General features: G+C 40.7%; 2 non-coding genes and 1 pseudogene across 2 annotated transcripts; 1 reads left to right on the forward strand and 2 right to left on the reverse strand.

Moving 5' to 3' along the window:
• Positions 1–60: 60 nt before the first annotated feature.
• On the reverse strand, positions 61–22,049 carry LOC147004535 (TGF-beta-activated kinase 1 and MAP3K7-binding protein 2 pseudogene; annotated as a pseudogene).
• A 122-nt stretch (positions 22,050–22,171) lies between these two features.
• On the reverse strand, positions 22,172–22,243 carry Trnaa-cgc (transfer RNA alanine (anticodon CGC)). Its single transcript has one exon. It is a non-coding gene; the product is annotated as a tRNA-Ala (tRNA).
• Positions 22,244–23,556: 1,313 nt separating this feature from the next.
• Trnaa-ugc (transfer RNA alanine (anticodon UGC)) lies at positions 23,557–23,628 on the forward strand. Its single transcript has one exon. It is a non-coding gene; the product is annotated as a tRNA-Ala (tRNA).
• The last annotated feature ends 1,193 nt before the right edge of the window (positions 23,629–24,821 follow it).

Consider the following 24,821-nt stretch of genomic DNA (forward strand, 5'->3'; position numbering starts at 1 on the left):
GATGATAGGCGATGTTCTTGAACTTTAGATATGGTTTCAGAGGAAGATGGGGCCTTTGGCTCAGAAATGTTGAGGCATCTCACACTGTTCACAGTGGGTTAAGGCTGGATGATTCAGAAACAGACAGGCAGTGCAATTCCCCTGAGTACCCTCCTTATCCTCTGTGTCTTGGATCTTTGGTGCTTTGATGGTGAACTTGGATCTTTGGGTTTTGGTGGCACAGGGTCTACAAATCCAATACTGTCATAAAAGTTATGAATAGTGCTGGGGTTAAAATGTGGTCCTTGAGCTTGGAAAAGATCAATTTCTTTGGTTAAGCAGTCAATGTCAATCTGGAGTTGTCCATTACAACTTCTCAACTGGTGCATTTCTTTGAGTGAAGGTATTTGGGATATGGAATTTGATCTCTTCAGGTACCTTTGAGTTACATTATTTTCCATCTCATTGACCTCAGATTTGAGTTTATTCAGCTTTTTCTTCTGCATCTCATGCTCTCTTTGAAGCTGTTCCATCCTGGCCTTCTGGTGCACCAACAGGGCTCCTGTGTAGGCAGCATCATCAGATCCCATACTCAGTTTCTGGGCTTTGCTTATTCTTTCCACATGTGCTGAAGGAGGGTCCTTGAGGTACTAATGTTCTCTGTTTCTACATAATGGTCAGGATGATTTAGAAGATGTATAGGTTCAAAGGTGGGAGAGACCACCCCTGGGTGGTGTATGCCTGTGTATCTGTATGCATTTCTATGTGTGTGTGTGTGTGTGTGTGTGTGTGTCTGTGTGTCTGTGTGTCTGTGTGTCTGTGTGTCTGTGTATGTGTGGTGTATCAGAACTGTTCATCTAATGATTAAGAAGCAGAGAAAGGAGAACCAGGGGCAATATATTGTCTGTCTGATCATGTCCACAGTGATCTACTTGGTCCAACTAAGCCATACTTCTAGAAGTTTCCATTAACCCCCAATCTTACCATCAAATTATGAATCATGATTAATCATCATTTATTAATTTAGTGATAATGGCAGAACTTTCATGGTCAAATTACTTCTCAGTAACTAAATCCTGTAGTTGGTGACCAAGACTTTAAATGAGTATTTGAAGTAGGCATTTCAGTCTATACAGCCACATATAAACTAAACAGCAACACACTTATTTGGTTCAGTATATTAACACCTATGAAAAGGGCAAGATTCGTGTACTCCCTTTGCATCTAAATCTCTTTTGCATGTTTATCATCTGATGTTGAGAAGAATGTGAATAATTTAGATATAAGGACTGACGTCCATAGAATCCCCTCTCTTTACTCCTCAATCTTAACTTAGGAAGCGAGACTAAAGATATAGGAGCTATAAAGGGACAGAAAAAAGAGGAGAGAAGGATGGTAACCAAGAGAAACAACACATGCACATGAGTGCACATGTGCATGCATACCTTCATGCATGCTCACATGTGGATACACACACACTGTTTAGGGAATATATGGTCACAATACTAGGATTCTCTCAAAATTGTTTTCTAAGTGAGCTTGGAATACACGTTAGGATCATGTGATCTAATAGCTACAGAAAATCACCCTGTGCACTGTGGCCATATACAAACTGAAATGGTAGCAGCTAGACATAGACAATAGAGATAGCAGAGAATATCAGAATTGGTTAGTAGTGTAGAATGGGATATGGAAAGGGATTTTTGTTGTTATATATATCAAAACGATTGTTCACCATGATCAAGTAGGCTTCATCCCAGGGGTGGTTCAATATATGGAAATCCAACAACTTAATCCACAACATAAATAATCTCAAAGGAAAAAAACCACATGACCATCTCATCGGATGCTGGAAAAATCCTTTGACAAAATATAACACCCCTTCATGTTTAAACTCTTGGAAAGAACAGGAATTCAAGGCATATACCTAAATGTGATAAAAACGATAGACAGCAAACCAACAGCCAACATCAAATTGAATAGAGACAAACTTGAAGACATCGAATTAAAAACAGGGACAAGACAAGACACTGTCTTCCCATTTAATAATACAGTACTTGAAGTTATAGCTAGATCAATTAGAGAGCAAAAGGAGATCGAAGGGATACAAATTGGGAAGGACGAAGTCAAGTTATCATTATTTGCAGATGATATGATAGTATACATAAGCGACCCCAAAAATTCTACCAGAGAAGTCCTACAGCTAATAAAAAAATAAACATAAGCAAAGTGACTGGATATAAAATTAACTCAAACAAATCAGTAACCTTCCTCTACACAAAGGATAAACAGAATGAGAAAGAAGTTAGGCAAACAACACCCTTCAAAATAGTCACAAATAATATAAAATACCTTGGTGTGATTCTAACTAATGAAGTGAAAGGGCTGTATGACAAGAACTTCAAGTCTCTGAAGAAAGAGATCAAAGAAGACCTCAGAAAATGGAGAGATCTCCCATGCTCATGCATTGGCAGGATTTATATAGTAAAAATTGCTATCTTGCCAAAAGCAATTTACAGACTCAATACAATCCCCATCAAAATTCCAAATCAATTGTTCATAGAGTTAGAAACAGCAATTCTCAAATTCATTTGGAATAATAAAAGACCCACGATAGTGAAAACTATTCTCAACAATAAAAGAAATTCTGGAGGAATCACCATCCCTGAACTCAAGCTGTACTACAGAGCAATAGTAATAAAATCACATGGTATTGGTACAGTGACAGACAGGTGGATCAATGGAACAGAATTGATGACCCAGAAATGAACCCACACACCTATGGTCATTTGATCTTTGACAAGGGAGCTAAAACCATCCAGTGGGGAAAAGACACCATTTTCAACAAATGGTGCTGGCTCAACTGGAGGTCAGCATGTAGAAGAATGCAAATTGATCCATTCTTATCTCCTTGTCCAGCAGGGAGATAGAACCTGACGAGACCACCTCCAGTAGATAGATATGTCCCCCATTTTAGAGATGGGGACATCCACACTTCTCAAAAATCTTTAACCCAGAATTGTTGCCATCTAGAGGAAACACAGGGACAAAAAATTGGAACAGAGACTGAAGGAAAGGCCATCCAGAGACCACCCACCATGGGGTCCACACCATCTGCAGACACCAAACCTCAACTCTATTGCTGATACAAAGACGTGTTTGAACACAGGATCAGAAATGAATATTAATAAATAAATATCATAATCATAGGAAGGCTCCTCAGTAACAGAAAATGGAACATTCTTAAACCAATGGAACTTGGTAAGAAGATGTGATTCAAATACTGTTTTAATAATATGCTCATATGACAGCCAGGAATGGGCACTCAGGGAAATTGCAACCATTGAGGGGAGGGCAGAAGTATCTCCTGGCATGAGTCCTGCCTTTGACAGAGCATAATTCTACTTTCTGGAAAGTGGTACTTTTTTGTCTCCAAACCGTGATCTAGTAATGAATCTCACAAACGGTATAAAACCTTCCATCACACATATCTGCAGACATCATTCTTCCCACAGCTTCACAGCTGACTGATAGGCTGTAAGTGTGCACACCACAGTCTCTTCGTGTGGAAGGAGTGGAAATACCCACATTTAGTGTAGGTTTATGTGTGAGACATCCTGAAAGCTCACTCATTGCACAGTACACTCTGCACGTTTTCTCCCCACAACCACTTAAGTTATTTATCATTGTATCTCTGGCCCTTATCAGGTTCACAAAAGGGTAAGCACTTATACAGAGGCACACATATCTAAAAAGAGGAAGCAATAGGAGGGTATATGCACGTGATAAATATGAAACATAATGGTGCTTTTTTAATTACATGCAGTCTTCTGAGAAAGTGAGATTACAGTTTAAGTACTTGCCTGTTAAATTCGATATGATAACCAAAGTATGCATGATCTTAACATTTGGTCTGATGTGACAATTTCTTTTAGTTTAAGGATTTCTTTTTATTGTTTGGCTTCTTAAACATGTGTATGCATGATTTCTCTGTGTTTATGACTGAGCATAATGTGTGTCCCTGGGGCCTTCACAGTTCATAAGAGAACCTCTTAAATGCCCCTGGAACTGGAGCTACATACAGTTGGGAGCCACCAAGTGTGGTACTGGTAAGCAAACTGTGGTCCTTTGGTAGAGCAAAAACTGCTTTTCATAGCTGAGTCACCTCTCAAGCCCTTTGCCGTAGTTTAAAATATATATCTTTATTGTTTTTCACATAAATTTACTTGAGACCATCTCAATTTTGTTGACTTCACGACTAATACCTACCCCGATATTTGGGACATGAGTTTGGCTAAGAAGTTATTGCCTGAGGAAGAAGCTCAGTGCTAAAACACTTGCCTTGCCAGGTGTGATGGTTTGTATATCCTTGGAGCAGGGAGTGGCACCATGTGAAGGTGTGGCCTTGTTGGAATAGGTGTGACCTGATTAGAATGGGTGTGTCACTGTGGGTGTGGGTATAATATCCTCACCCTAATTGCCTGGAAGTCAGTCTTCCACTAGCAGCCTTTGGATGAAGACATAGAACTCTCAGCTCCTCCTATGCCATGCCTTACTGGATGGATACTGCAATGCTCCCACCTTGATGATAATGGACTGAACCTCTGAACCTGTAAGCCAGCCCCAATTAAATGTTGTTTTTTATAAGACTTGCCTTGGTTATGGTGTCTGTTCACAGCAGTAAAACCCTAACTAAGACACCAGGCATTTTTGAAGTCTTATGCCATTCCTTAGGACCAGGCACCCAGCTAAAAAATGAATTAAAAAAAAAACGTGTAGCCCAGGTGGCCTCGAACTCGTGATCCTCCTGCCTCTGCCTCCTTCAGGAAATCCTACTGCTGTGCACCACCACAGCAAAAAACCTAGGATAGCAAAAACTCTTCTCAAGGATAAAAGAACCTCTGGTGGAATCACCATGCCTGACCTAAAGCTGCACTACAGAGCAATTGTGATAAAAACTGCATGGTACTGGTATAGCGACAGACAAGTAGACCAATGGAATTGAATTGAAGACCCAGAAATGAACCCACACACCTATGGTCACTTGATCTTTGACAAGGGAGCAAAAACCATCCAGTGGAAAAAAGACAGCATTTTCAACAAATGGTGCTGGCACAACTGGTGGTTATCATGTAGAAGAATGCGAATTGATCCATTCCTATCTCCTTGTACTAAGGTCAAGTCTAAGTGGATCAAGGAACTTCACATAAAACCAGAGACACTGAAACTTATAGAGGAGAAAGTGGGGAAAAGCCTTGAAGATATGGGCACAGGGGAAAAATTCTTGAATAGAACAGCAATGGCTTGTGCTGTAAGATTGAGAATTGACAAGTGGGACCTCATGAAACTGCAAAGCTTCTGCAAGGCAAAAGACACCATCAATAAGACAAAAAAAAAACACCAACAGATTGGATAAGGATCTTTACCTATCCTAAATCAGATAAGCGACTAATATCCAATATATATAAAGAACTTAAGAAGGTGGACTCCAGAAAGTCAAATAACCCCATTAAAAAATGGGGCTCAGAACTGAACAAAGAATTCTCACCTGAGGAATACCGAATGGCAGAGAAGCACCTGAAAAAATGTTCAACATCCTTAATCATCAGGGAAATGCAAATCAAAACAACCCTGAAATTCCAACTCAGACCAGTAAGAATGGCCAAGATAAAAAATTCAGGTGACAGCTGATGCTGGAGAGGATGTGGAGGAGGAGGAACACTCCTCCATTGTTGGGGGGATTGCAAGCTTGTACAACCACTCTGGAAATCAGTCTGGCGGTTCCTCAGAAAATTGGACATAGTACTACTGGAGGATCCCACAATACCTCTCCTGGGCATATATCCAGAAGATGTCCCAACCTGTAAGAAGGACACATGATCACTATGTTCATAGCAGCCTTATTTATAATAGCCAGAAGCTGGAAAGGACCCAGATGCCCCTCAACAGATGAATGGATACAGAAAATGTGGTACATTTACACAATGGAGTACTACTCAGCTATTAAAAAATGAATTTATGAAATTCCTAGGCAAATGGATGGACCTGGAGGGCATCATCCTGAGTGAGGTAACCCAATCACAAAAGAACTCACATAATATGTACTCACTGATAAGTGGATATTAGCCCAGAAACTTAGAATACCCAAGATATAAGATACAATTGGCAAAACACATGAAACTCAAGAAGAATGAAGACCAAAGTGTGGACACTTTGCCCCTTCTTAGAATTGGGAACTAAACACCCATGGAAGGAGTTACAGAGACAAAGTTTGGAGCTGTGATGAAAGGATGGACCATCTAAAGACTGCCATATCCAGGGATCCATCCCATAATCAGCTTCCAAACGCTGACACCATTGCATACACTAGCAAGATTTTGCTGAAAGGACCCAGATATAGCTGTCTCTAGTGAGACTATGCCGGGGCCTAACAAACACAGAAGTGGATGCTCACTGTCAACTATTGGATGGATCACAGGGCTCCCAATGGAGAAGCTAGAGAAAGTACCCAAGGAGCTAAAGGGATCTGCAACCCTATAGGTAGAACAACATTATGAATTAACCAGTACCCTGGAGCTCTTGTCTCTAGCTGCATATGTATCGAAAGATGGCCTAGTTGGCCATTACTGGAAAGAGAGGCCGATTGGACTTGCAAACTTTATATGCCCCAATACAGAGGAATGCCAGGGCCAAGAGAATGGGAATGGGTGAGTAGGGAAGTGGGGGGGGGGGGGTATGGGGGACTTTTGGGATAGCATGGGAAATATAATTGAGGAAAATACGTAATAAAAAAATATTCAAAAAAAAAAAAGAAAAAAAAAACAATTTGCTAAACACATGAAACTCAAGAAGAACAAAGACCAAAGTGTGGACACTTTGCCCCTTCTTAGAATTGGGAACAAAACACCCATGGAAAGGAGTTACAGAGACAAAGTTTGGAGCTGAGACGAAAGGATGGACCATCTAGAGGCTACCATACCCGGGGGTTCATCCCATAATCAGCTTCCAAACGCTGACACCATTGCATACACTAGTAAGATTTTGCTGAAAGGACCCAGATAGAGCTGTCTCTTGTGAGACTATGCCGGGGCCTAGCAAACACATAAGTGGATGCTCACAGTCAGCTATTGGATGGATCACAGGGCCCCGATTGGAGGAGCTAGAGAAAGTACCCAAGGAGCTAAAGGACTCTGCAATCCTATAGGTGGAACAACAATATGAACTAACCAGTACCCCCTTGGAACTCGTGTCTCTAGCTGCATATGAATCAGAAGATGGCCTAGTCGGCCGTCAGTGCAAAGAGAGGCCCATTGGTCGTGCAAACTTTACATGCCTTAATACAGGGGAATGCCATGGCCAAGAAGTTCGGAGTGGGTGTGTGGGGGAGCGTGTGGGGGACTTTTGGGATAGCATTGGAAATGTAAATGAAATAAATACCCAATAAAAAAATGAAAAAAAATGTGCCTTACAGAACAAACCCAACTGATACAAAGGTTAAGGAAAATATCAGTAATAATATTAGATTGTAACACACTACTTTTGGATGCAAAAAATCCTTGAAATTGATTTACACTATTATATGAAAATATCTTCAAACCTTATCATCTAGAGGAGTAGATCTTAATCACAGCTATATGGAATTCTGAAACATGATACAAGTCAACCTACTTACTTTGCAATGAATTTGAAACATTCACCTACACCAACTCCATACTAGGCTGTTAAAATGCAAAATTAAATATTAAAAGGATGCAATTTGATAGAGATGATGAAAACAAACGCTTCATAATCTAAAGCTGGAGTATTTAGAATATTTTAGTAATTTTTGATCACTATTGTCCATTGCCAACTTGAAAGGAACTAAAATCAAGAAATAAAGGGCACACCTGTGACCCAGATCTTGAGGCTGGGAGACACAAGTTTTTGATGCAGATCTTGAGTTGGAATGACACATGTACTAATTCCAAATCCATACCTGCCTTTAATCCTGATCTTGAGGCACACCTGTAGTCTTGGCCAACATTATGATGGAATCTCATATAAGGACAGTGGAAGAAGGAAAGGTTTATCATTATTATTATTATTATTATTATTATTATTGCCTGCTTGTGCAGCCTTTGCCAGTATGCTTATTGGAGCAACTTCTTCAGGATTCCAGGTTATGCAAAAGACCAGATGAAGCACCCAACCTTGTGTGACTTGCAACTAATAGATTCTTAGACTTCCCATTCATAGCTGGCCATTGTAGGATTGGTTGTATTACAACCTGTAAGTCATTCCAATAAATTAGTTTATGTATGTATTTATGTACAAATGTATGCATGTATTATGTATACACAAACATATTCATTCTCTTAGTCCTGAGACTCTTGAGAACCGTGACTAATACAAATGGGTACAGGAAAACAGGACTGGCAAGATGGTTCAGTCTGTAGACACACATGTAATCAGGCCTGAAGACTGGGTTCAATTCCCAAAGCCCAAGCATGGAAGTTCAAAGTTTTAGAGCACTGACTACTCTTTCAGAGGTCCTGAGTTCAATTCTCAGCAACACGTGGTGGCTCACAATCATCTATATGGAGATCTGATGCCCTCTTGTGAAATGGTGGTGTACATGCAGATAGAGCACTCACACATCAAATAAATCACAATTTTTAAAAACAAATATAAACTAGGGCCTCCTTTGTATCCTATGCAAAGATATTTTAAAAAGACAGATACACTGTTTAACAGAATACACAGAACAAAATCTCTGTCACTTAGGGGCAGGGAGAGAGATGAAGATTTCACAAAGAAGATACAAAATAAAAATCATAATTGGAGAACTGGAGAAAGAAACCCTTAAAATCTGAAAATGATTACTATTCTAAATGCCTGGTGGAAAAAAAGAGAGTAAGTCCACGACTAGAAGAAAAGGTGAAAAGCTCATATACATTAGAGAATTTCTGTGAAACTTGCAGAAAAGCTTCCAAAAGTCAATTAGAAAACAGAAATTGAAAAATGTAAAAGGTTTCAGGTGTGCCGTTGTGCACTGGGATATTTAGTAAGATTGTTCACTTTATAAGAGATTTATTAGCAACATTAAGACAGTAGGTGTGCAGACAGCAGCATGGTGGAGGCTTCTGTGGAGAATCGGGGACATGTGGTAGAGTGAGTACCACAAAAGTTGGCAACTTAAAATTTCAAATTATTCCAAAGTACACCGTGTACCATAATTGTAATCTCATCATAAAACTTTTACTTCTAAGACAACTAGGACACAGGAAAACCCTGTCTCAAAACAAATCCAAACCTCAACCTACAAAACGAAGACTAAAAAATATAAGGAGGAGGAGGGAGACAATGATGACCAGGAGGAAGGAGAAACAAAGAGAGAAGAAGAGAGGGAGCAATGGAGAGAGGGAGGGAGGAAGGGAGGGAGGGAGGGAGGGAGGGAGGGAGGGAGGGAGGGAGGGAGGGAGGGAGGGAGCAAGCAAGAGAGCAAGAGCAAGAAAGCAAGAATGAGAGAGCAAGAGAGACAGAGAGAGAGAGAGAGACAGAGACAGAGACAGAGACAGAGACTGAGAGAGAGAGAGACTCCATATGTAAACAGTCAGTCATCTGAGCCATCTATACAGGACAATCCTAGACTATTGTTTAGAATTTTCCACTTAATTCCCACCAGGCATGCCTGTTTCACGCAGGGAATACAGGGATCAGAGCGTGCACACTATATTCTGTCCTATCTCCCCATCCTCTTGTCCCCCCCATGCAATGGCTCCTATGCACCCCAGTACAGAGCAGCTCCCTCTGAGGAGGAAGAATGGTCACAAGTCCCTCTCCTGCTGCTAGCAACACACTGGCCACAAATCCCTAAGTGGGAGGGAGCCTACCTGGGTCTGGGATCCCTGCTTCCTTGTTCCCATCCTCAGGGAGATTAAAGTGATCACCTCTGGGAATCCAAAAGCTTGGCTACAGAGAATGCAGCTTGCACTACATCCTTTAGTTAGCCATTGAAAAGAGTGTCCACAAAGGCCTCAGGTTCCCATGACAACCACAGTGCTCCTCCCCTCTCTCTAATCAGAAACTAGGAATGCTCTGCCCAGCCCTCCCCTTCCTTTCTCTCTAAGCAGAAGTCTCTCACTCTTGTTATGTTCACCTCAGAAAGCATGCTCATAAGAGAAACTGCCACCACCCACGAAGCAGCTATTTGCTCAAGCTGTGAACAAAACATTCTTAGAGACATGAACAGGCTGGACTCTCCAGACTCTGGAGGTCTCCATGGAAATATCGTCAAGGTTCTAGAGAAACATTGTTGTCATGCTCATAGTTGAGCTCTTGTATCATTCTGATATGTCTTTTGAGGTCTGCATGGAAATGTGTTCTGGGTTATGACACACTAGGACACAAGAGACCTGAAAGGGGAGAAGAAAAGATCTGGCGGCGCAGGGAATCGAACCTGGAACCCCATGCATGCTAACTAGGTGCTCTACCATTGAGCTACACCTCCAGACTTACCAACAACTCGATTATGACCTATATCAAGATACTATGAGTGAAGCAGCATTTCTAGAGCCTGAAAGGATCTTCATCACGTATTTCTGTATGATTTATGGCTTCTACTTTAGTATATTGATGGCATGTTTACATTATTTATTCTATGACAAAAGTATCTATTTTCAATGGAAAGAAAATGATATTAAAAACAAGAAATTTTGTGCTCTGAAAAACATGGTAAAATAACTATGAATTGATGGTATTATGTCAAATTTATTAGAATGTGTTACTGCAGGGTTACGAATGTCATACCAAGGTGGGACAGAGATTGGTTAGATGGAATTGCAAGGTTGGTACAGTGAGGCTGGCTGCCTAACTGTATCAACCTTGTTTGTAATTTTAGCAATTCTGATTGGTGTAAGGTGGAATCTCTTACACCAAGGGTTGTTTTGATTTGCATTTCTACAATGACTAAGGACAGTGACAGTGAACTTTGTTTAAGTGCTTCTTGGCCATTGGAGATTCCTCTGTTGTGAATTCTCTGTTTAGTTCTGTGATCCATTTTTTAATTGGGTTATTTTGTTTTTATGGAGGTTAAACTCTTGAGTTCTTTTTATATATATTGCATATTAGCCTTCTGTAGGATGTAGGGTTAGTGAAGATTTTTCCCAATCTGTAGGTTGGTGATTTAAGGTTATTTTCGTTTATTTGGAGGTTAATTTTTTGATATATATATATATATATATATATATATATATAAAATATTAGCCTTATGTAGGTTTAGTGAAGTTTTTTTTTTTCCAATTGTTGATCTTAGATCCAGGACCACGGGTGTTCTGTTTAGGAAATTTCTTCCATTGCCAAGGAGTTTCAGGTGCTTTATCACTTTCTCTTCTATTAGATTCAGTGTAGCTGGTTTTATATTGAGGTTCTTGATCCACTTGGACTTGAACTTTGTGCAAGGTGATGCATATGGATCTATTTTCATTCTGCTACCTACAAAGGGAAAGTTAGAGCAGCACCATATATTGAAGATGCATTTTTTCAACTTTATGGGTTTTTTTCTTAGTCAAATTTCAAGTGTCCATAGTTGTATAGGTTTGCATCTGGGTCTTCTGCTCTATTCCATTGATTGACCTGTGTGTCTTTGTACCAATACCATGTGTTCTTTATCACTAGTACTTTGTAGTAGAACTTGAGGTCAGGGATGCTGATTGCCCCAGAAGTTCTTTTATTGTTGAGAATTGGTTTGGTTGTCCTGGGTTGTTTTTGTTTTTTTTTTTTCCATATGAAGTTGAGAATTGATTTTCCATTGTCTTTGAAGAATTGTGTGTTAGAATTTTGATGGGGATTGCATTGAATCTGTAGGTTGCTTTTGGTAAGATGGCCATTTTTACTATGTTAATCTTGCCAATCCATGAGCTTGGAAGATATTTCCATCTTCTGAGGTCTTCTTGGACTTCTCAAGCATTTCAATTTCTGTCATACACATCTTTTACTTACTTGCATAGGATTACAACAAGATATTTTATACTATTTATGGCTATATGGAAGAGTGTTGTTTCCCTAATTTCTTTCCTAGGCAGTTTGTCATTTGTACAAAGGAAGGATACTGATTTGACATAATTTTATATCCAGCCTCTTTGCTGATATTGTTTATCAATGGCAGTAGTTCTCTGGTGGAACTTTGGGGTCTCTTACATGTACTATCATATCATCTGCAAAGAGTGAAACTTAGACATTTTCCTTTCTAATTTGTATCCCCTTGATCTCCTTTTGTTGTCTGATTACTCTAGCTAGAACTTTGAGTACCATATTGAATAAATAGGGAGAGAGTGAGGAACTTTTTCATGTCCCAGATTTTAGTGGGCTTGCTTCTGGCTTCTCTTCGTTTAGTTTGATGCTGGCTGTTGGTTTGATCTATATTGCTTTAAGTATGTTTATGTAGGTGTCATGAATTCCTGATCTCTCCAGGACTTTTAACATACAGGTGCATTGTATTTTGTTAAAGACTTTTTGAGCATCTAATGAGATGATCATGTTGTATTTTCCCTTGAAAAGTCAAGTATATTTAGTGTATTATTGATGGATTTTCGTTTCTTGCACTGTCCCTCCATCCCTGGGATGAAGAAAACTATATCATGTTGAATGATTGTTTTGATGTGTTCTTAGATTCAGTTTGTGGGAATTTTACTGAGTAATTTAGCATTGGTATTTATAAGATCTTTTTCTCTGTTGGGTCTTTGTGTGGTTTAGGCATCAGACTAATTGTGACTTCATAGAATGAATTAAGTAGTATTCCTTCAGTTTCTACAACCGGGAATAGGTTGAGGAGTATTGGTATTAGCTCTTTGAAGGTCTGGTAGAATTCTTCTGTAAATCCATCTGGCCAAGGAATTTTTCTGGTGGGAGGGTTTTAATGATTATTTGCTCAGGATTTATGGGACTGTTTAGATATTTCATCTCATCTTGATTTAAGTTTGTTGTGTGGTATCTGTCTAGAAACCCATCCACTTCATCCACATTTTCCACTTTTGAAGAATATAGGCTTTTGTAATAGATTATGATGATGTTTTGAACTTCCTGGGTTTCTGTTGTTATGTCTCCCATTTCATTTCTGATTTTATTCATTTGGATACTGCCTCTCTGTCCTCTGGTTAGTTTGCCTAAGCGTCTTTCAATCTTGTGGATTTTCTCAATGAACCAGGTCTTGGTTTTGTTGTTTCTATATATCTTTCTCGATGTTTCTAACTGGTTGATTTCAGCCCCTAGTTTGACAATTTCTTGCCATGTGCTCCTCTCTGGTGTTTGCTTCTTGCTGTTCTAGAGTTTTCTGGTGTGGTGTTAAATTGATTGTATGGAATCTGGCCAATTTCTTTATGAAAACACTTAGTGCTATGAATTTTCTGGTACCCGGAAAGTTTATGGTAAATGGACAAGGTCACATTTCCACTGTGTTTCATTCCCTGGCATTGATGTGTATGTTCAGGGTTGTGTGATGAGCTAGGAAAAGAAAGGCATCCTGTATACCTTCCACTGATGTAGTCTGCTCCAACAGGACACCATCATTCCCTCCTCTGGGTTTTAGATGCTTTCTCATCCTGGTTTCCTCTATTTCAAGTGTTTATTTCCCTGTGTACTACCATCCAGTGTGACAGAGAAAGGGCTGGTCTCTGCATCCCAGAATCAGGAGCTCATTGAGAAGAATGCAGCATCCTATAGAGTCTCCCAGCCAGATAGAGTGAAAAGAAATATGGATGCAGGTTAGTTCTCTTCCACCATAGTTATCTACTCAATAGGTTAACCATATCCCTCATTTTCATCTGCAGACTTTTGAGGTTCACTGTGATTCCATGTGTAAAAACACCCTGCCATCTCAAACAGATGGATGGGCCAAGGCATTCGGGAGCAATTCTATTATATCGGGATTTCCAGAACTTACAGGTGTTAGATTAGTGGTCCTCACATGTGGTGCATGTGTGCTTCATTCCCAGGTCTTTCTGGTGTCATTGTCAATACTGTTCCTTCCCAATACTTACATGTGGAGATGAATTTGTGTTACACCTCTTATTGCTCCAGGTGAGTAGCGCTTCCTGCCACTTCTTCAGAGAGAACGAGAGAGAGGGGGGGGGGGGAAAGAGAGAGAGATTGAGAAAAAGAGAGAGAGAGATTGGGAGAGAGAGAGAGAGAGAGAGAGAGAGAGAGAGAGAGAGAGAGAGAGAGAGCTTATTCATCAATGCTAATCAAATATCTACAGCCCTTCTAGTCTGCAGCAGTAGGAAGTCAGCCCAAGCAGGAGTTCTGTTCCCTTCTCTGCAGGGAATTTCTCTCATATAAATCTAGGTCACTGATTCCATCTTAGAAAATAATTTCTGAAAGAGCCTCAGCCACAGTGAAGCAACATTATGAACTCTATGAAGTACTAGGACAGATAGTCACAGAGGCAAAGGACAGTATAGAAGTTAGCACAAAAAATTCTTGAATAGAACAGCAATGGCTTGTGCTGTAAGATCGAGAATTGACAAGTGGGACCTCATGAAACTGCAAAGCTTCTGCAAGGCAAAAGACACCATCAATAAGACAAAAAAAAAAAAAACCCACCAACAGATTGGGAAAGGATCTTTACCTATCCTAAATCAGATAAGGGACTAATATCCAATATATATAAAGAACTCAAGAAGGTGGACTCCAGAAAGTCAAATAACCCCATTAAAAAATGGGGCTCAGAACTGAACAAAGAATTCTCACTTGAAGAATACCGAATGGCAGAGAAGCACCTGAAAAAATGTTCAACATCCTTAATCATCAGGGAAATGCAAATCAAAACAACCCTGAGATTCCACCTCACACCAGTCAGAATGTCTAAGAACAAAAATTCAGGTGACAGCAGATGCTGGCGAGGATGTGGAGAAAGAGGAACACTCCTCCATTGTTGGTGGGATTGCAAGCTCGTACAACCACTCTGGAAATCAGTCTGGCGGTTCCTCAGAAAATTGGACATAGTACTACCTGAGGATCCAGCAATACCTCTCCTGGGCATATATCCAGAAGATGTCCCAACCGGTAAGAAGGACACATGCTCCACTATGTTCATAGCAGCCCTATTTATAATAGCCAGAAGCTGGAAAGAACCCAGATGTCCCTCAACAGAGGAATGGATACAGAAATTATGGTACATTTACACAATGGAGTACTACTCAGCTATTAAAAAGAATGAATTGATGAAATTCCTAGCCAAATGGATGGACCTGGAGGGCATCATCTTGAGTGAGGTAACACAATCACAAAGGAACTCACACAATATGTATTCACTGATAAGTGGATATTAGCCCAAAACTTAGGATACCCAAGATATAAGATACAATTTGCTAAACGCATGAAACTCAAGAAGAATGAAGACCAAAATGTGGACACTGTGCCCCTTCTTAGAATTGGGAACAAAACACCCATGGAAGGAGTTACAGAGGCAACGTTTCGAGCTGTGATGAAAGGATGGACCATCTAGAGACTGCCATATCCAGGGATCCATCCCATAATCAGCTTCTAAACGCGGACACCATTGCATACACTAGCAAGATTTTGCTGAAAGGACCCAAATATAGCTGTCTCTTGTGAGACTATGCAGGGGCCTAGCAAACACAGGAGTGGATGCTCACAGTCAGCTATTGGATGTATCACAGGGCTCCCAATGGAGAAGCTAGAGAAAGTACCCAAGGAGCTAAAGGGATCTGCAACCCTATAGTTGGAACAACATGATGAACTAACCAGTACCCCGGAGCTCTTGTCTCTAGCTGCATATGTATCGAAAGATGGCCTAGTCGGCCATCACTGGAAAGAGAGGCCCATTGGACTTGCAAACTTTATATGCCCCAATATAGGGGAATGCCAGGGCCAAAAGAATGGGAATGGGTGGGTAGGGAAGTGGGGGGGTGATGGGGGACTTTTGGGATAGCATTGGAAATGTAATTGAGGAAAATATGTAATAAAAATATTAAAAATTAAAAAAAAAGAAGTTAGCACAAGAATTTCATGGGCATTGCTTTTAAAGAGGGAGTGCCCTTAGGTGTCATTAAGATGCTCATATTTGTGAGCCTGTGGAGTGTGAAGTTATATGTCTCAACGCATATCATACTGTAAGGTGTAAAGCAAAGAATAAAATGTACGTGGCATTTAAAACTAAAGTAAAACTGCATGAGATAGCTTTTTTTAACTCTTAAAGATAGCCCATCTGTGAATGAACTTGTTAGGGAATTTTGCAATGTGTGGTTTGCAGATTTAGGAGAAGGGAGGTGCTAATATGGTAATCCTAAGGCTTACTATATTAAGAAGTCTGCTCCCAATAAGCACGTCAGTTGTTTATGACTTGAAATGTCTTTAGGAAATCATACATCATTATCTCTGTAGGCTACTTGGGTTTAACCAGCTGTGTTTCTAGACTCAGCAAGAAAGGTAATCTAGATATATGGTTTAGGAGATGCTGTCATCTCTTGCTTGGCCTCACTGGTACCTGACTTTTTAATTTGCCTCTTTCCTCCTAGAGAAATGTACAACTTCAGAATGAGGGTAAGCTTTAGTAAGGAAAGCTAGGTAATATGGTAGTGTATTAATAATGTGTGTAACCTATCTATCCACAGACAGCACATGCAGTCACATTAAAGCTACTTGAGGGAATGCACATCTTCTTAGGTAACACTTCTATTCCTTCTCACATCCTTGTCCTCTTAGGTGCCTGTGAAGACCATGGAATGGAGCATTCCCAATCTGCTTCTTCTGCATTTATCTCAACTGAAGTCCTTTTCATTGGCAGCTAGCTACGACTTACCTACTGTGAGAGTGTGTATATGAGTGGGCCAGGGAGTGGCACTGTTAGGAGATGTGGCCTTGTTGAGGTAGGTGTGTCACGGGATTAAATCCTTCACCCTAGCTGCCTGGAAGTCAGTCTTCCACCAGCACCTTCAGATGAAGAGGTAGAACTCACAGCTCCTCCTGCACCATGCCTGCCTGGACACTGCCATGCTCACACCTTGAATGCAATGGACTGAACCTCTGAACATGTAAACCACCCCCAAGTAAATGTTGTCCTTATAAAAGTTGCCTTGGCCATGGTGTCTGTTCACAGCAGTAAAACCCTAACTAAGACACATACCTAATTAGACCAGCAGTGACTCCACAGGAGAGAAGCTAACTGACTGTATAGACATTCAGCTCCATATCGTCCAGAGCAGAAAACATTAACCCTGAGAGACACAGGATCAGACCTGAGCTAAAAATCTCATTCAGCACAAGACCCCAGAAGCAATGAACAGGAGACTTACAGCAGCCCCATCACAATACGGTCTTTATGCCACCAGAAATGACATGAGAAGGCAAATATAAACAGGCTTAGCACATGCAATGTAAACAGGAGATCATGTTCTAAACAGACAATATAATCCAAACACAAACAAGTGGCTTCAATATTGGCCAGAAGAGACTATTACCAAATTGTTGTCACCCATATTTTGCTGGGTTATGTCTTATAACCCAGGGTTGTCTACATAGTTTGTCAATGTACAAGCCAGGTCTGAATAAATGCAGCAGAATGAATGTCACAATTAGGTGTGCAGAAATGAAAAGTACTTTACCTGAGGGTAACCAAGATTCATTTTATCCCCTCCCCTTTCTGTTATGACCAATAATTTTACTAATTTTAGCTAATTTTACTCTAGGTCCCTGGTCTATCTAGTCTCTGGTCTTGGTCACCAAAGCAGTGTCAGGTGTAGGTCCCATCTGTTGGAGTGGGACTTATGTCACTTCAGATGTTGGTTGTTGCTCCACAGGACTATGCCACAGATGCCCTAGCATATTTTGCAGGCAGGATCTACCACAATGTAGATCCAAGCCTCTCTGGCTGGACTGATGTTTGCATTTCTCTATTGGTGGCTTGAAGAGTGCTTTTCTGTACCTAAAACCTTCAACCTGCCTGACAACCTAGAGGCAAGTTGTGGGAAAGAGAGAAAAGAACCCCTGGCATTTAATCCTTTACTTAGAATGTTTGGGAAACGCATCTGAGTGCCAGAGAATTCAGTCCAAGTATATTCTCTACAAGATGCCCCTGAATAATCAGACACCATATTCTCTATGATGGGCACCGTTTACACAGTTTGAATTGCTCACTTTACCCTGGGCAGCGATGAAGTGAGTTGTTGAGTACTAGGTCTGTGGTGATCCACAAACGGAACTTCTCTAGTACACCCTTGAAGCTTCCAAGCACACCAGAGATACATGAACTTGGGGATATGTGCTACTCTGTAAAACATCAGCCCTATTCACTAAAATGCAAGAATTTAGTTTTGCTCCCACCTCGTGACTTTCATGAGAACTGCATCAGTGTGAGTCAGGCCTGATGGACTATGGAGGGGAGGGAGAGAACGTAGGCTGGGAACTGGACATGATGGGACCTTCCTTAACTCTTCAGTTTAGGAGATCTTTCACCTGAGTATATTCTGATTGCATATTAAAATTCATGTCTCAGACATATCATGTGTCCAAATATTGGAACCCAATCCTGGTCTAAGGTAAAGATAAAGTATCGACTTGATGAAATTATAGAAGCTACTGTGAGTCTAAGCAGGAACACACACATGCCGGCAACACACTGAACACACAGAAGCAAATCCACTTGTGCACAGAATCTGAACACAATCAATACTGCCACTGTTTATAGAATATATATATATATATATATATATATATATATATATATATATATATATATATATATATGTACACTCTAGGAAATGTGTGTGTGTGTGTGTGTGTGTATTGCTTCAGCATTTTCAATGTTTCCCTGAGTGAGTGGGTGGAAGTGCTACCTTCCTGGGGCATGAGCCTGTGCAGCTCAAACTCACCTCTCCATGGGAGGATTGTGAAGGAACAATAATGACAATGACACCAGAAAGACCTGGGAATGCAGCACACAAGCTCCACATGTGAAGAATACTAATCTAACACCTGTAAGTTCTGGGAATCCCGACTTAATAGAATTGCTCCCGAGTGCCTTGGCCCCTCCATCTGTTTGAGATGGCAGGGTGTTTTTACACATGGAATTCACACTGAACCTCAAAAGTCTGCAGATGAACATGAGGAGGGATATGGTTAACCTATTGAGTAGATAACTATGGTGGAAGAGAACTAACCTGCATCCACATTTCTTTTCACTCTATCTGACTGGGAGACTCTATAGGATGCTGCATTCTTCTCAATGAGCTCCTGCTTCTGGGATGCAGAGGTCAAACCTTTCTCTGTCACACTGGATGGTAGTACACAGGGAAATAAACACATGAAATAGAGGAAACCAGGATGAGAAAGCATCTAAATCCCAGAGGGAATGATGGTGTCCTGTCGGAGCAGAATTCTTCAGTGGAAGTTATACAGGATGCCTTTCTCTTCCTAGCTCATCACACAACCCTGAACATATACAGCAATGCCAGGGAATGAAACACAGTGGAAATGAGACCTTTTCCTTTCCTGGTACCCTCCCTGTCTGTGTCCTATACACAGGCTCAGAATGCAACTTTCAGAACCAGGAAATTCTCCAGAGGCATCTGATGAAGATGGAATGAATTTCATTGCTAAATACTAGGACAAGGTCAGCATCAAGCCATAGAATGACAATATGAGGGGATAACTGTGTGATGTGGGGAAATGGGTGCTCTGAATCATCGTGCTCTAAATCATTATGGAGAATAAACAAGCAAGGCACCAAAGGCCAGATCACCATTTAAGACACAGTAATAAAATTATAACACTTCATAGCTATCATCAAAGCAATTAGTGCTTTAACTAACTTTCATGCCTATATTTTTAGTCTCTTCGAAACACCACAGGCATCAGTTAGGAATCAAGGTAATGACATTGGCTAAGTAATGCAGAGGGAAGAGAACACTATGCCACATGTGGTCCTCATATAAGCTTGCATCTGACTGTGATTCCATTAGGTCACTATTTAACCCTTAATGTCCCACATAGAGAATGTTCCTGGAATCCTCAGAGACATCCACTCACACACCAGGATGTGGACAACCACACACCTACAAATGCTGATGCAATACACAGCTCTCAGCTCAAAGGAAAATTTTATTCTGTAGTCAAATATTAGGGAGAAAACATGAGTGAGACAGATGTAGGTTACTACAAATTCCATGGTACAATATGGGTGATGAAGTGTTTATAGTCACAGAACAAATTAGCTACCAATCAATCACTTCTTGTATACATTAATTCAACTATTAAACAGGCCAAAACTATGCTGTTGGCATTAGGTGCTATCTGATAACACTTACAGTCTTTTGTTTGGTAGAAAACAATGGTTTTGTTATGATAATATAATGTGAACTTAAAAGAAAAATTTGTGCCAGTAGGACAGGTCCGACTTTATCTGACAGTGACAAGATTCTAGGTGATTCCAACATAGAGGGGCCAGGGAAGGGGTTCTTCTGAGCTAAAAAAGCACACATAAACTGTAGTTAGGACTGCAACATTCCATTATATCCACACCACTGAAGTTCCAATCAGGCGATCAGTCTTTGCAGACCCAGCTTCTTTCTAGGAATCCCTGTCCCCCCACACACAATGGCTCTCCCTCTCTCTACTCTAGTTCCCTGGTATCCAATAAGGTGTTGGTGAGGGGCCAAGAAGTCAAAACACATCCTGTAACAAGTTCACCAATGACTGTTATACACAAGATGCTGAAAGCTACTCAATAATGTTCTTTTAGGGTGAGTCTAGAGAAATAGCCTGTGGACTCATCTCTGGGACATGTCCCTCATTTCCTTCAGTAGACTCAGTAGCCTGTACATGCTCTTAAGGAAGTAGGGGCAACTGCAATGAACATCAAGTAGTCTCCATCATCAAGTAATCCATGCAGATCATTCATGCGCGTCATTGACATTTGGTTTCTGACAGTTCACAGAAAATTGAATATTCGCATCACAGAGAAGGCCACACATAGTACTTGTAGTTTAAAAATAATACCAAGAATACATGAATGAAAAGGTGTCCACTATTTGTGAGCAATCTGGGTGCATATACCTATATTGCCTATACATTAGAAAGGCTCAGAACATTGCTGAGTTACTACATACATAAATGCAGAATGTATCTGTTCATGGGTCTGAGTGTTCATTATTGCTATGATATCTATAGCTGTTCTATAATTATAGTTGTTTCAAAGTTGTTCTACATATTCCATGTAACATGAATAAGTGCTATAATGTTTATTTTACTTGGGTGTCTAATTACAATCTTCATAGATAAATGGATAGAGAAAGTAAAGCAAGAAACAGGGCAACATCACAGAAGAAGATTGCGTAAAGAGAGACCTCCATAAAGACCTAAGATGTCTGAGCCAGAATGGTATTGGAATCAAGGTTGACAAGTCAGGAAAGACAGAAATCAACAGTCATACTGACACTCACACATGTACAAACACCTCCTAACTTGTATGCAATATTTCTCTGTGCATCCCATGCTGGAATCAAACTTGTGCAGTAAGGATTATGTGTCAGAAAATAGGACTAAGGTAAGCATATATGCATACCTACAAATCTATATTGGGGGTTGGAGGATGGCTCAGTGGTTAAGAGTACTGCATGCTCTTCTCAGAGGTCCTGAGTTCAATTCCCAGCAACCACCTGGTGGTTCACCCCTTCTATAAGGGGATCTGGATCACTCTTCTGGAATAGTGGTGTACATGAAGAAAGAGCACTCACATAAAATAAACTAATAAATATTTAAAAACAAACATAAGTTAAAATCTATGAATCATATACCGATCTTTGTGTATGCTTAGAGAATTTCTAACAGAATGTACAAAGGAAAATCTCTGTCACTGGACTCCAGGTGAAGATTTCACAGACAAGACACCAAATATAAACCAAAACTGGTGAATTAGAGAAGGTGAAATCATTAAAAAAAATAAAAACTACCATAGCTTTAAAAAAACAAAAAGAAAACAAAAAACACAAAAAAAACTTGCATGAGGCATGACCAGGGTGGACTCACCAGACTATGCAGGTCTCCATGGAAATATCGTCAAAGTTATAGAAGAACATTGTTGTCACGGTCATAAATGAGCCCTTTTATTATCCTCACGATCCTATGGAGGTATCCATGGAAATGTGTTCTAGGTTATGACGCTCTATGTCGCAAGAGAACTGGAAGAAAAGGAAAGCTGTGGAGATGCCGGGAATTGAACCCAGGACCCCATACATGCGAAGCATGTGCTCTACCTCTGAGCTACATCCCCAGGCCTGGTCGTGGTCTGATTACAGCCTATATGAAGATACAATGAGTGAAGCAACCTCTATAGAGCCTCAAAGGACCTATAGCACATCTTTCTGTATGATTTACGGCCTCTAGTTTGGTATTTTTATTGGATCTTATGTTATTTACTCTATGAGAAAACAATCTATCTTCGTTGGAAAGAAAATGATATTAATAAGAAGAAATTTGGTGCTCTGAAAAACATGACAGACCTACTATGAATTGAGGGTATCATGTCAAATTAATCATAATGTGTTTCTGCAGGGTTAGAAAGGTCATACCAAGGTGGCGTTAGAGGTTGGGTAGATGGCATTGCAAGGTTGGTACAGTGAGGCTGGGGCTGCCTTTAGCCCCGTGTGCCTCCCTTCAGGGCTGCCTACCAGGAGGAGCTCTCTGAGTCCCAGACCCCACGGCTGCTCGAATGCAGGATAAAATTATTTCTTCAGCAAAAATTTACATTTATAAAGGTACCAATGCAGGGACCCCAGTCTCCAAACGCAGAATAAGAGGATGTTTGAAGCTATGACGCCTGTCACAGCAATCTCCTCTCTGAGATGTCCTTCCTTTTGTGGCCCTGTGCTATCCAAACAGATAGCTTTAATGCCATCAGCATAACTCCGCACCCTGGATGTCAGTGACTCATCTGCCAAATGAAAAGACTGTGAATGCAGTAGTGAAAGAAAAGGCTTCACAGGAGTTCTTATGAGCTAGGGGGAGGACAAAAGACTGGTTCCTTCAGGGACCGGATCACGGCACTTCTGTATGCTTGTCCCCATGACACTGACTGATCTCAAGGGTTATTCTTCCTTGGTACCTTTATAAATGTAAATTTTTGCTGAAGAAATAATTTTATACTTCATTCCAGCTGTCGTGGGGGCTGGGACTCAGAGAGCTCCTGGTAGGCAGCCCTGAAGGGAGGCTCACAGTGCTAAAGGCGGTCCCAGCCTCACTGTACCAACCTTGCAATGCCATCTTCCCAACCTCTGCCCCACCTTGGTATGACCTTCCTAACCCTGTAGAATCACATTATAATAAATTGGACATAATACCCTCAATGTATAGTAAGGCTGTGATGTTTTCCAGAGCACAACATTTCTTGTTATTGATATCACTTAATCTCCATTGAAAATAGATTTTTTTTCTCATAGAGCAAATAATCTAAACATCGCATCAAAATACTAAACTAGAAGTGATAAATCATACTCAAAGATGTGTTGCGAATCCTTTCAGGCTCTGTAAATGCTATTACATTCATTGTATCTTGATATAGGCTGTAATCAGACCACTGCTCGAGCTGGGGATGTAGCTCAGTGGTAGAGCACATGCTTTGCATGTATGGGGTCCCGGGTTCAATTCCCGGCATCTCCAGAGCTTTTTTCTTTTCTTCCGGGTCTCGTGCGACTTAGAGTGTCATAACCTAGAACACATTTCCGTGGATACCTCCATAGGATCGTGAGGATAATAAAAGGGCTCATCTATGACCATGACAACAATGTTCCTCTATAACTTTGACGATATTTCCATGGAGACCTGCATAGTCTGGTGAGTCCAGCCTGGTCATGCCTCAAGCAAGTTTTTTTTAAATACATTTTATTAGGTATTTTCCTCATTTACATTTCCAATGCTATAACAAAAGTCACCCATACCCTCCCCCCACTCCCCTACCCACCCACTCCCACTTCTTGGCCCTGGCATTCTCCTGTACTGGCGCATATAAAGTTTGCAAGTCCAATGGGCCTCTGTTTCCACTGATGGCCAACTAGGTCATCTTTGCATATGCAGCTATAGTCAAGAGCTCCGGGGTACTGGTTAGTTCATAATGTTGTTCTACCTATAGGGTTGCAGATCCCTTTAGCTCCTTGGGTACTTTCTCTGGCTCCTCCATTGGGGGCCCTGTGATCCATCCAATAGCTGACTGTGAGCATCCACTTCTGTGTTTGCTAGGCCCCAGCACATTCTCACAAGAGACAGCTATATTTGGGTCCTTTCAGCAAAATCTTGCTAGTGTATGCAATGATGTCAGCGTTTGGAAGCTGATTATGGGATGGATCCCTGGATACAGCAGTCTCTAGATGGTCCATCCTTTCATCACAGCTCAAAACATTGTCTCTATAACTCCTTCCATGGGTGTTTTGTTCCCAATTCTAAGAAGGGGCATATTGTCCACATTTTGGTCTTCATTCTTCTTGAGTTTCATGCGTTTAGCAAATTGTATCTTATATCTTGGGTATCCTAAGTTTTGGGCTAATATCCACTTATCAGTGAATACATATTGTGTGAGTTCCTTTGTGATTGTGTTACCTCACTCAAGATGATGCCCTCCAGATCCATCCACTTGGCTAGGATTTCATAAATTCATTCCTTTTAATAGCTGAGTAGTACTCCATTGTGTAAATGTACCATAATTTCTGTATCCATTCCTCTGTTGAGGGACATCTGGGCTCTTTCCAGCTTCTGGCTATTATAAATAGGGCTGCTATGAACATAGTGGAGCATGTGTCCTTCTTACTGGTTGGGACATATTCTGGATATATGCCCAGGAGAGGTATTGCTGGATTCTC

This window comes from Mus caroli, unplaced genomic scaffold, assembly GCF_978045245.1.
Source record: "Mus caroli unplaced genomic scaffold, Mus_caroli_1 scaffold_5, whole genome shotgun sequence".
Lineage (NCBI taxonomy): Eukaryota > Metazoa > Chordata > Mammalia > Rodentia > Muridae > Mus > Mus caroli.